This window comes from Hemicordylus capensis, chromosome 3 (genome assembly GCF_027244095.1).
Source record: "Hemicordylus capensis ecotype Gifberg chromosome 3, rHemCap1.1.pri, whole genome shotgun sequence".
Lineage (NCBI taxonomy): Eukaryota > Metazoa > Chordata > Lepidosauria > Squamata > Cordylidae > Hemicordylus > Hemicordylus capensis.
This window is the reverse complement of record NC_069659.1, coordinates 236,794,369-236,806,821: the sequence shown is the minus strand read 5'-3', so window position 1 is coordinate 236,806,821 and position 12,453 is coordinate 236,794,369. Positions and strand designations below refer to the sequence as shown.

The window sequence follows — 12,453 nt, the reverse complement described above, 5'->3', positions numbered from 1 at the left end:
CGCTCTATATAAGTAAAAAGAGAGGCTAATACTGGGGCCCACCACTACAAATTATTATGTATTACCTCGATTGTTATAAAATTGTTCCCTGGGGCCTTGCCAGACTTAAATTGCTTCATCAGGCCCTCAATTTCAGAGCAGATGACAGGAGCCCATTGTGGCAGAAGTTCAACATCTAGTTCTAGTCTAAACATGCTAGGTCCTTCCCGCATATACAATGTGTAGAAGTGATGCTTCCATATCCCAGCTGGTGTAACTGAAGATGAACTGATGGGTACCCTTCCCATAGGTTGTGATACAAGGCGCCAAAACACTGCTATGTTCTTCATTTTGATAGCAGCAATCAATTGATCCCAGGTCTCCCTAGAGGCCTATGCTTTCTTTTCTCTTAATAGTTTTTTGTACTGTCTTTTCATTTCTAACAAATCATGGGCCATATATATAGTAGAACCTTCACCGTGTAATTTAAATGCATTATTAAGTTTTCTTTTCGCATCTTGGCAACCAGCATCAAACCATGGACAAAAGAACAATTTCCCCGCCTTATTAGATGAAGGTTTCATAGTGGCAAGTCCTGGCTGTAATAACTGAGCCAATTTATTATAATGTTCTAACATGGAGATCTCGCAGGGGGCATGCGGCCCAGTAATTAAAGCAGTTCGTAGACTGCAAGCTTGCTGTGAGTTTATAACTATGGCTTCTAAATTTTGTTGGCTAGAAAACCATTTCACATGCTGTGGGCATTGCTCTTCCTCCCTAACTGGAACCTGATTACAGTCTAAATGCAGTTCTCCCCTCCAGCCTATGATCAAGTTCATTGGAAAATGATCACTTTCCAGGTGACTGATAATGTGAAATTTCTTTATGTGAGGTACTAAATTACAAGATATACCTGTAAAGTGGATAAGTGAGGGTTTGGAGCCAGCCCAGTGAATAAATTCTGCTTGGAAATCACTCAAAGCCACCTGTTCAGCAGGTGCAAATTTGCATTGCTAAAGGTAGCAATATGTAGATTTAAACCACAGAAATTCCCCACTATATCTTTGGATTTTCTAACTGAGGGGGAGGGCACATCCTGATCGAGAGGACACTACTGGAATATGGCAAAAAGTTTTATTATCTGTTCCAATTCAAGCTTTACAGTCTCCAGCCACTATTAGGTAAACTCCATGATATGTGGACTGTATGTCAACTATAAAGGCCTCCAATCCAGACCAAATCGTACTTGCTTGAGTGTAGATTCTGACAGACGGTACATAAACATTTACCAACACTAAGGAGATTTCACCAACCTTTAACAAGGTTGCCACAGTATAATGATCCATGGTGCCAAGAAGGGATAACTTAACCTAGAGTGTAGTGGAAGCCATCACGGCCACCCCTACTCAGAGCCTGCCACGGCCTTCCTCAGGGACTGCGCCCAGGGTCAATGATATATACCCAGAAAGAGTTCACTCATTGTCAGTCCAGGTTTCTTGAAATAGCAGGATGTCGAACCCAGCAATAAACGTCAAAAAGCCAGGATCTTGGCTTTTTGCTCTCCCACTCAGCTAGATTCCACACAAGACGTGAGAGTTTATCTGCAGGGTCTGACTGTCAATCCAATTGGGCCTGGAGCTGCTCTTCGAGGGCCTTCTCTGCCCAGGGGTCAGAATCTGAATAATTAGCCTGCAGCCCTGAAATAATATCCATTAGGGGAGCGGCGGATGCATGAATGTTGGAGGCAGAAATGGGCTAACCCATGGACCACCTAACTGATTTGGAATCAAAGGGCTCACAATCTAAAAAGAAACATAAGGTTGACACCAGCCACAGTCACTGGAGGAATATCTGGTGTATTTGTAGGTCATCGAGAACTATGACTTTATTTCAGACAACCCCGTCCACCTACCCTTCAAAGTATATCAGATAAGAGAATCCAGAGTCAAAATGCAAACACTGCAAAACCTTCCACGTTCATAGGGAATTTCCTCTGAACTATAACAATTTATATCCCCTACTCTGTAATGAGCTTAAACGCATTTACTGAGTGCAAGCTTAAACACATTTACTCAGAACTAAGTCCCACTGTGTTCAATGGGATTTAACACTGGAGCAAGTGCTCATAGTCACGACTAAGTATCATTGAAATCAAGAGAGGAGTTAGTCATAAGTAACTCGTTCCATTGATTCCAAAGGTGCTTAGTCATGACTAAATTTATTAGATAACAACCCCTAGTCTAGTAGTACTTAACAGCCATCAATAATAATAATAGTAATTATTTCTTGTTTACACAGTCAGACAGGTGTTATTGACTGGTTTGTTTTATCCAGTCATTGAGTCCTTCCCAAGAACCTGGGATGGCTGAATTTTATTGTCAATTGTTATAGATATCGTCGCAGAATATAGGCTGTTCCAAGTAAAGCTGCTTTTTGTAATTGGCTGATGGTGATTTCTGTGGCCCCTATAGTGTTGAGGTGCTCTTCAAGGTCTTTTGGAACTGCACCCAGGGCACCAATTACCACTGGGATTATTTTGGTCTTCGTCTGCCACAGCCTTTCAATTTCAATTTGTAGATCTTTGTATTTTGTTGTTTTTTCTATTTCTTTTTCTTCTATTCTGCTATCCCCTGGTATTGCTATGTCGATTATTTTGACTTGTTTTTCTTTCTTCTCAACTACAGTTATATCTGGTGTATTGTGTGGCAGATGTTTGTCTGTTTGTAGTCGGAAGTCCCATAATATTTTTACATCTTCATTTTCTTCGACTTTTTCAATTTTATGGTCCCACCAATCTTTGGCTACAGGTAGCTTGTATTTTTTGCAGATGTTCCAGTGTATCATCCCTGCTACTATGTCATGCCTTTGTTTGTAGTCAGTCTGTGCGATCTTTTTACAACAGCTGATTAGATGGTCCACTGTTTCATCTGCTTCTTTACAAAGGCGGCACTTGCTGTTTGTGGTTGATTTTTCGACTTTTGCTCTTATTGCATTTGTTCTTAGTGCCTGTTCTTGTGCAGCCAGTATTAAACCCTCTGTTTCTTTCTTCAAGTTGCCATTCTTAAGCCATTGCCAGGTCTTGGTGATGTCTGATTTTCCACTTATATTGTGCAAATATTGACCATGCAGGGGCTTATTTTTCCATTTTTCTGCTTGGTTCTTGACTTGTTCTTTCTTGTAGGCCTGCTTTGTTTCATTGGTGTTGAATAGTTTCTCGTTCTTGACCATTTGAAGTGCATCTTCTTCACTGCCCATTATATATTCTTCAAGGCCTCTTTTCTCCTCCTCTACTGTTTGATGGACTTGCAGCATTCCTCTTCTTGAGTTTCTCTTTCACAACAACCCTGTAAAGTAGGTTAGGCTGAGAGAGAAATGACTGGCCCAGAATCACCCAGATAGTTTCATGGCTGAATGGGGATTTAAACTCGGGTCTCCCCAGTCCTAATCCAGCACTCTAACCACTACACCACGCTGGCTCTCAATGGTTTCACATCCTTAGTGGAAAGGATTAAATAAACTCAGGTTCTAATAGAGACTCAAGTTCTCTAATATCAGGTTCAATTTAGTTCACATTCTCAGACTCCCTTTCCTCCATACATATTTTTCAATACAATCTGTTCATTCACTCACTCTTTCCCAGCTCAACCACTCACAAAATATAATGATTGTTACTACAATTAATAGAAATAATCCATCCGCCTTCATAATGTGCTGACATTATACAAGTTCAAGGTCAGTTAATACAGCCCTTTAGTCACTCTCATGTAAACGATCGTAGTAAATCAAGTGTAAAGGCTTGAATAATCTATTTCAATCAAGCTTTCAAAAAAACCAAAAAACCTCACTCTTATTTAGTTAAAAGTGCAACGACCTAGTTAAGGGAGAAGGGGCTAGGGGTGTGCACCGGACCGCGGACCTGCGGCTCGGCACTGGGGTGGGGGGGTCCATTAAGGGCGGGGGGGGCTTTACTCACCCCTCCCGCGCTTTGCTGCTTCGGCGCCATAATTAGTTTAAAAATTGCGCCGCAGAATCCCTCGCCGCTCCGGGGCTCCTTGACTTCAAAATCGGGCGGCAGGATACTTCCCTGCTGCCCCCAAAGCCCCCTCAAGCCATTTGAGGTCTTTAAATCTCGCCCCGGACCGAGTGCTAAAGCGCTCGGGCGGGCGGCGGGGAGATGTCCTTCCGTCCGCCCGCCCCCTTCCCTGCCTTCTGTGAAGTGCAGGGAGCCTTCTGCGCGCGCGCGCAGAAGGCTCCCTGCTTCTGCGCACGCGCGCGCAGAAGGCTCCCTGCACTTCGCAGAAGGCAGGGAAGGGGGCGGGCGGACGGACGGACATCTCCCCGCCGCCCGCCCGAGCGCTTTAGCACTCGGTCCAGGGCGAGATTTAAAGACCTCAAATGGCTTGAGGGGGCTTTGGGGGCGGCAGGGAAGTATCCTGCCGCCCGATTTTGAAGTCAAGGAGCCCCGGAGCGGCGAGGGATTCTGCGGCGCATTTTTTAAACTAATTATGGCGCCGAAGCAGCAAAGTGCGGGAGGGGTGAGTAAAGCCCCCCCCGCCCTTAATGGACCCCCCCACCCTAACCCTCCCGAACTAAAACCACCCCTTGTCCGGACCGGTTCGGAGGCCAGTAGAATGGCCTCCGAACCGATCCGTGCACACTACTAGAAGGGGCTATGTCCCTCCCCTGCCAAAAAAAGGACACAAAAGAACACACCAAGTGGGTGTGCGGGGAAAACACCTTACAGTGTCCTGCCAGCCAGCAGAGAAACGAGGCAGCCAATCTGCTGTGAGGGCGGAAACTTTCTTCTTCCTCCTCTTGACTGCTGCCGGTTCCTTCCCACACTGCTCCTGGAGGAAACAATGAAGGCTATCCACTCAACTCGTTGCTTGGAGTATCCCACATCACTGCCTTCCTGGATTACACATAACAGGGCAAAAAGGTCAAGTGCACACATTTCTCTTTTGCCCTTTTATGTCTAATCCAGAGAGGCGAGGGGAGGAAGCATGGTGAGGAAGCTGCAGCAGCTGAGAGGAGGAAGCTGGAAGTTCCCTTCCTCACAGCACATCGGCCTCCTCTTTTCTCCCTTATTAGTTTCCTTCTGGGCTGGTGGGACACTGAGTTATCTTTTACCAGCCATTCTATTCTTTTGGTAGGTGGGAGGGGTGCTAGCTGTTGCTAGATTTGATTGGCTCAAATAACTGTGGCTGTTGTCCATGAGTAAGCCCATTGGAAACAATGGTCTTACCCATGTGTAACATTCACTGAGTGGCAACTAGCATCCTTGCCCCTCCCCAGTTCCTTATGGCAGCGCTGCCCACTGCCATTGATTCACTCCTTTTTGTGCCCCTTCACACACGTGCACATACATACTCTGCTCAAGAGCACTTAACACTGTACAGTCACTCATTAAAACTCTTAAGCACTCTCACAACCCAGATTTTAGAAAGCATGGTTTAAAAATGACAAGACTTGGAAAAAGCCAGAATAGGTTCGCAAATATTTCTCCATATTTCTTGAATATAAATATATTTACAACATAAAGTAGCTTTTGCGAATGATGTATTACTTTTGGGAATTGCTCGATTATTGCAACGCACTCTAGACGGGGCTGCCCTTAAAGAATATCCGGAAAAGTCAGTTGGTGCAGAATGTAGCTGCCAGGGTTCTCTGTGGAACTGCTCGTTTGGAGCAGATTACACCTATTCTGAAAGAACTGCACTGGATGCCAATTTGTTTCCAGATCCAATTCAAAGTTATCACCTTTAAAGCCATTAATGGTTTGGGCCCTGGATACTTGAGGGGACGCCTGCTTTCAAGGGTTTCTGCCCACCCAACAAGATCATCAGAGGGGCTTTGCTCTGTGTTCTGACTTTGAGAGAGGCTAAATTGCCATGCACCTGGGACAAGGCCTTCTCTGCTGTTGCCCACCCCCACCCCACCCCGCTCTGGAATGCTCTCCCAGTGAATATTCACTCTTTGATGTTTGTGGCTGCTTTTAAAAAGCAACTCAAGAGTGTTTTATTTACTCAGGCTTTTACCTCTTAGAGGCTGCCAGGTTTTCTCAGTTGTCTTGCTTCGTGTGTGTGTGTGTGTGTGTGTGGTTTTTAATTTTGATTTTGAGGTTTTTAATGTAACTTTTATGGAAATTTATTGTATTTATCTTTTGTAAGCCACCTTGAGAGAATAAAAATTGAATAAATAAATAAATGTACATTGTACTAATACACCTGAAACTTGTGATGGACCACATGTTCATTTCTATGTTTAATGATAACTTCTTGAGTAGTGTTTAATGACAAGTTATTGAGTATAAAATATATATTCCTGATAAAAGCTTAGCAAAACATTATTCAGCTTAACTGGATGTATACATGCTCTAACAGTATAAATTAAATTAGAGAATAACTTTACATAATAGCCAGAAATATTTATGGCAGTGGCATGGAAGCAAAGTTGTTCTCTAGTAACAAAGAATACAAGTTTTTTTATCTTGAATTGAAGGTGCTGGTTTCCACAATTATTTGGCCAAGCACAATTCTGGAAATACAGGTGAAACTCGGAAAATTAGAATATCGTGCAAAAGTCCATTAATTTCAGTAATGCAAATTAAAAGGTGAAACTGATATATGAGACAGACGCATTACATGCAAAGCGAGATAAGTCAAGCCTTAATTTGTTATAATTGTGATGATCATGGCGTACAGCTCATGAAAACCCCAAATCCACAATCCCAGAAAATTAGAATATTACATGGAACCAAGAAGACAAGGATTGAAGAATAGAACAATATCGGACCTCTGAAAAGTATACAGTGTACTGTGCTTGACTGGCCAGCAAACTCGCCTGACCTGACCCCATAGAGAATCTATGGGGCATTGCCAAGAGAAGGATGAGAGACATGAGACCAAACAATGCAGAAGAGCTGAAGGCCGCTAATGAAGCATCCTGGTCTTCCATAACACCTCATCAGTGCCACAGGCTGATAGCATCCATGCCACGCCACAATGAGGCAGTAATTGCTGCAAAAGGGGCCCAAACCAAGTACTGAATACATATGCATGCTTATACTTTTCAGAGGTCCAATATTGTTCTATTCTTCAATCCTTGTCTTCTTGGTTCCATGTAATATTCTAATTTTCTGAGATTGTGGATTTGGAGTTTTCATGAGCTGTACGCCATGATCATCACAATTATAACAAATTAAGGCTTGACTTATCTCGCTTTGCATGTAATGCGTCTGTCTCATATATCAGTTTCACCTTTTAATTTGCATTACTGAAATTAATGGACTTTTGCACAATATTCTAATTTTCCGAGTTTCACCTGTATAGTCATATGAATAATTTTAGTAGCCACAAGGAGGCACGCTAAAAGTGTTACTAGAATAGTTTAATAGAAGACATCCTTTCATATCCATGACTTTAGCACAGAGTCTTTAGGCAATATGCAACTTGTTCCATAAGACTATGTATCCATCTTTGGATGGAGCTAAACATTCTTCTGTCATAAGATGTTTAAATGTTTAAATTCTTCATGCAAGTTTTCACTAAATGAACTCGTTTCTTTCTCATTAGTTTTCAACCAATATGCTGGGAAATTGCTCTGCATGGAACCTAACCCAAGCTAGAGCTGATGAACAGCATGACAGAAAAAGGGTACTTGGTGTATAATAAATGTACATATGTGTTCTTTGTTTTAAACTGCAGGCCTCTTGCCAGTTTAAAATTGGCAAGCTTAGTTTCAGCTGAAAAAGATGCCCTACCCAGATGGAATAAAGTGTTGCAGTGACCAATGAGTCTTTATGTCAGAGGAGAAAGCATTTATACAATTGGCACATCTAAGCACCCATTTATAGGCACTGTCAGTCACTTTCATAGTTTGGCACAAAACTAGAATGCAAATGGAGAAGTTGTATTATTTTGGGTGGCAGTGCAGCCCGTTTTGGCAGCTTCTTTAGATCTGAAGAAATTTTACTCTAATGACATTTTGGGCATCGTTTAATTTCTGGGGAAATCAGCATCCCCCTTAGTTTTAAATGAATGCAGCAGTAAAGGTAAAGTGTGCCATCAAGTCGGTGTTGACTCCTGGCAACCACAGACCCCTGTGGTTGTCTTTGATAGAATACAGGAGGGATTTAGGGGTGTGCACAAAACGATTTTTTGTGATTCAATTTGTACCCAAATCGAAACACCCCCGTTTTGATTTGTGTCCAAATCTGACCCATCCGAATCAGCCCAGATTCGATTTGGATCCAAATTTATCCGAATCCGAATCGATTTGGATCGGAAAAATGAGTCGTGGGGTCAAAAGAGTGGGGTGGGGTGGTAGTGCCTAATGGGTGGAGGCTACCACCCCAATTTCCAAAAAAAAAAGGGGGGGGCAAAGGATTGATTTAAATTTTTTTTTTAAGTTTATGTGTCTTTAAGATTTTTTTTTTTTTGCTAGTAGCAGTAGCAAATGAGAGTGGATTCATGGATTCTCATTGAAAATCTCATATGCAACCAGAGAATCTACACTCAGAACACTTCCAAAACAAAAGAACCCAGTACACCATGGGTTATCAAACCATGGGGGTGGTTGGCACCCTATGTTCACTATGCCACCACTCTCTCTGGGCCACCCAAGTGCCCCACATGTGCAATTCTGGGGCTGCTGAAACCTCCATTCTTCACTATGGGGGAAAAGAGTAAACTTCACTTCAAAAATCAAATAATATTGAGCCCTTTGCCCAATCACTCTGAAACCTAGGTGGTAGCAGGCACCCATTGGGGCACTACCACCCAACCCACTCTTCCCCCTCCAAAATAACATCAACATCACACATCTATAACACCCGCAGAGCTTTGCAAAGAACAAGTTTTGGTCACGCACATTCACATCCCCCCCAGAAATGCAATTTATCCACACACAAGAGTGTGAAACAACAACTAACAACAAACATCACACATAAATTTTAAAATTCAATTGCTGCCACCCCAAAGCCCCGCGCTCCCCCGCAGCAACCCCAAAGCCCCGCGCTCCCCTGCTGCCACCCCAAAGCCCCGCGCTCCCCTGCTGCCACCCCAAAGCCCCGCGCTCCCCAACCCCAGACCCTGCGATCCCCTGCTGGCCAATCTGCAGGCTGGAAGGGCCGGAAATTCACAGATGTCAAAACTCAAAATGGAGACTGAAGGAGAAAGACTCTCTGCAATTGCAAAATGGAGTTCCAAAACAGCCGAAACAACAAAACATTTTGTATCCGAAACAGGGACGTTTTGTTTTGGCTACAAAATTTTCTGTTTTGAGCACTGGGTGTTTTGTTTTGGCTACAAAACAGCCAAAACGACCTGTTTTGTTCACAAAACGTTTTGTATCCAAAATGAAACGCACATCCCTAGGATATACCATTGCCAACTCCTGCACAGTATGAGATGATGCTTTCAGCATCTTCCTATATCACTGCTGACAGATATAGGTGTTTCCCATAGTCTGGGAAGCATACCAGCGGGGATTCGAACTGGCAACCTCTGGTTTGGTAGTCAAGTCATTCCCCTGCTGCACCATTAGGTGGCATGAATGCAGCAGTACCGAAACCTGATCCACTTGAGTAACAGAAATAATGTAGTTGAACTCCAAAATGCATATGCATCCTCAGAGTATCTTTATAGTAGCAGCAGCAGCAGCAGCTGCTGCTGCTACTACTACTACTACTACTATCACCTTTCTTAATCTTCCAAACTGAAAAACAGATAGTAAGGCAGTTCACATGAGCAGCCCTACCCAGGGCTCGTGTGAAGCGCTGGGATCAAGGCCAATCTCAGCACTGCCCTGTTTCTTCCCTAGGTAAAAGGGTGCAAGCGTGCCCTTCTCCTTATCTAGAGGCCGGGCTGCGTTTACCCAGCCTCCAGAATGCCGAGCTGCCAGGAGCAGCTCAGCTCATGTGGGCGTGCGATCCGCGCATCCCACAAGAGGACAGTCATTGGTGGGGGGCAGGGGGTAGGTTCAACCCTGCCTTCCCCCCGCCCCAAGAAACGGTGGTGTGAACTACCTTAATGAGTGACAGGATAGCCCTTCTTTCCAATGCTGCATATTATAGACTATTTCAGTTCTTAAAAGCACAGTTTTGGATGGTTAACTGGAAAGCAACATCCCATCAAACAGCATGTTCTCCCAGCCTTACAGCAACAGACCTCTGTCCTTTTCCTGGAGGAGGACCTGCACAGTATCTTTAAGCACAGGAACAGATGTTTGCATACTGACTGCTTTTTCAGCTATCTTGGTCTTCTTGAATCAGCTCTTAATGCCAAGTATTCACAGTTTTAATTGCATGAACCGTCAACGTGATTCTAGGTGTTCTGTTTAATGGAAGTCACCACCACCACCACCAGTCAAACCAAGCTTGTTCACATGTTAGGCTCCAACCTTCTAATTTCTTTCAGAAACCTTTACCTTGCAAAAAACCAAAATTTAAACATTTACCTTGCTTCACATCCATAATTTTAACTTCCCCACAAACAAAACGTTTGTCACAAAGTTCTCTTTATAACATGCAGATTATGCAGATTATTCATTCAGCCTTCACCATTTCTGTTTAGAATTGTTTGCAACGTTTACACAAAAAGCCCAGTTTTCCAGAAATATCCTTTTCTTCCAAAGCCCTTGAAACATATGCCCCAACTCAGCAACCTTGCATACAATATCCCAGCGCTTATTTGTCAACTATACGTGCTTGAGCTGAACATTATTATAATAAAACTTACAAGTAAACTGAAAGCTTAATTATAAAGAACCTCATCTCTTTCCACCTACTGTTTAGCAATATCAAACACTGATTAAGCAGAATCTCACACCCTATTTCCTTTTGAAACATCTTCATATATTCCCAGTACCCTTGAATATGTTGGCAGGGTCACCATATTGCCTCCTCCTCCCCCAAAAAAGCTTTTTGCAAATATACTGAACGTATATTGGAGTGAAACACTGTCTGCTTTGTTATATGTAAGTACAGTAATTTCTACTAAGTGAGGCAGTTAGGATCCATGCACTTCTTTGCCAACTGCTGTCCAAATCTCCTTTTTGAGAGCCCCAGCTGTCCTCTCCTGTTTCCACCTAAAAGCTTGCATTCCATTTTATTCAGCTTTCCCCAGCAGAACACACTTAACTCCTAAAGCAAATCTACACACCTGCTCAAGTAAATCTTCCACACCTGCTTCAACAGGCGCGTAACAACGATCGGGCAAGGGGAGACAGTTGTCTGGGGGCCGCACTGCCTGGAGGGGCCCCCCAGAGGCACCTCACGTGACTCCCCATTGCCCCCTGCCCAGCCCCAAGGCCCCTCAGCCACTTGCCCTGTTCGCCGTCTCTCCAGCTTGTTCTCCTGGCCAGCAATCCAGGCAGCAGACAAGCTGCAAAGAGCTCCTTTTCTCCCGCCTCTCAGCTGATCGGCGGGTGGGCGGGGCTTCCACGGAGGCCTCTTGTAGGCCTCTGTGAAGCCTGAACTCCAGTAGGGCCCAAGCCAGCCAGGAAGGAGGAGGCAGCCAGAGTGGCCACCACTGGTCTCTGCAGCAGAAGACCCCTTGCTGCCCTGCTGAATCCAGCATTTGCCAGGTAGAGTGTGAACTCCTTGTTGTGGTTACCTTCCTTCCCCCCACCCCTGGATATATAGGCATCTGCTTGCCATAGGGCTTTGATATGGCGGGGGAGGGACAGAGAAATATTTATTTTTAAACAGCTTGGAAAATTTGCTGGCTTTAAAAAAAACTATCTAAAAAGTCCTATAAGTGGCTTGTTTCATGGCAGAAAATTACAAAAACTTCTGGAACAAACAGTATTATATTTATTTTATTCATTCATTCATTCATTCATTTATAAATGCACTTATGTTCAAGTTGTTTTGCAACCCAGAAGGTCTGAGTGAGAACTGTGAAGCATGTGTGGTGCTTTTATTTTATTTTATTTTTCTTGTGTGTGAACTGCTCCCCAATAACTTGCAGGGACTTCAAGGTAAATCTGGCCAACATGTGAATGCAGCTCCTCCATTCCAGAGGAGAGGTGTGTTAAAGGGCTTTAAAAGCCTCCTGTGAAAAACCTCCTGGAATCAAACTTGACTGAATTTGTTCAGAATTCTGAGAAAACAAACATGGGCTCACCCTGCATGGCTGAAAGTCTCCTTTGCTAATCTGCAGTGAGGGGGCCATTTTAATCATTCATCTTTCTAGTGTGTTCTAGGCATTAAAAGTAAAACAAATGTATAGTACTCAGTGTATATCACTATATATTGTGACGTGTGCGTGTGTGTATTCAGTGAAATGTATTTCCAGGCAGCATGCTTATTTTGGAATATCAGACTTAAATCCTTGGGGGCCTGGGGTGTGCGGAGGCCCTGGACTTTGAGTGGTGGGCCCCCATTTTAAAATCTCGTCTCTGGGCCCACTCCAACCTTGCTACGCCCATGTGCTTCAATAAGCCTTCACTAAACAATATGCAGGTTCAGAT

At 43.7% G+C, this 12,453-nt stretch overlaps 1 protein-coding gene across 5 annotated transcripts in view; it reads right to left on the bottom strand.

The window, feature by feature from the left end:
- The window catches only part of MCU (mitochondrial calcium uniporter), a 161,547-nt gene that overhangs the window by 53,238 nt on the left and 95,856 nt on the right, over positions 1 to 12,453 (bottom strand). Inside the window, exon 1 of one of the 5 annotated variants that reach the window (XM_053310644.1) lies at positions 11,142 to 11,154. The exons of the other annotated variants lie outside the window; for them this stretch is intronic. The gene's annotated coding sequence lies outside the window, so the exon portion shown is untranslated. Of the gene's footprint in view, positions 1 to 11,141; positions 11,155 to 12,453 lie in introns of those variants that run through there. 5 annotated transcript variants of the gene reach the window in all.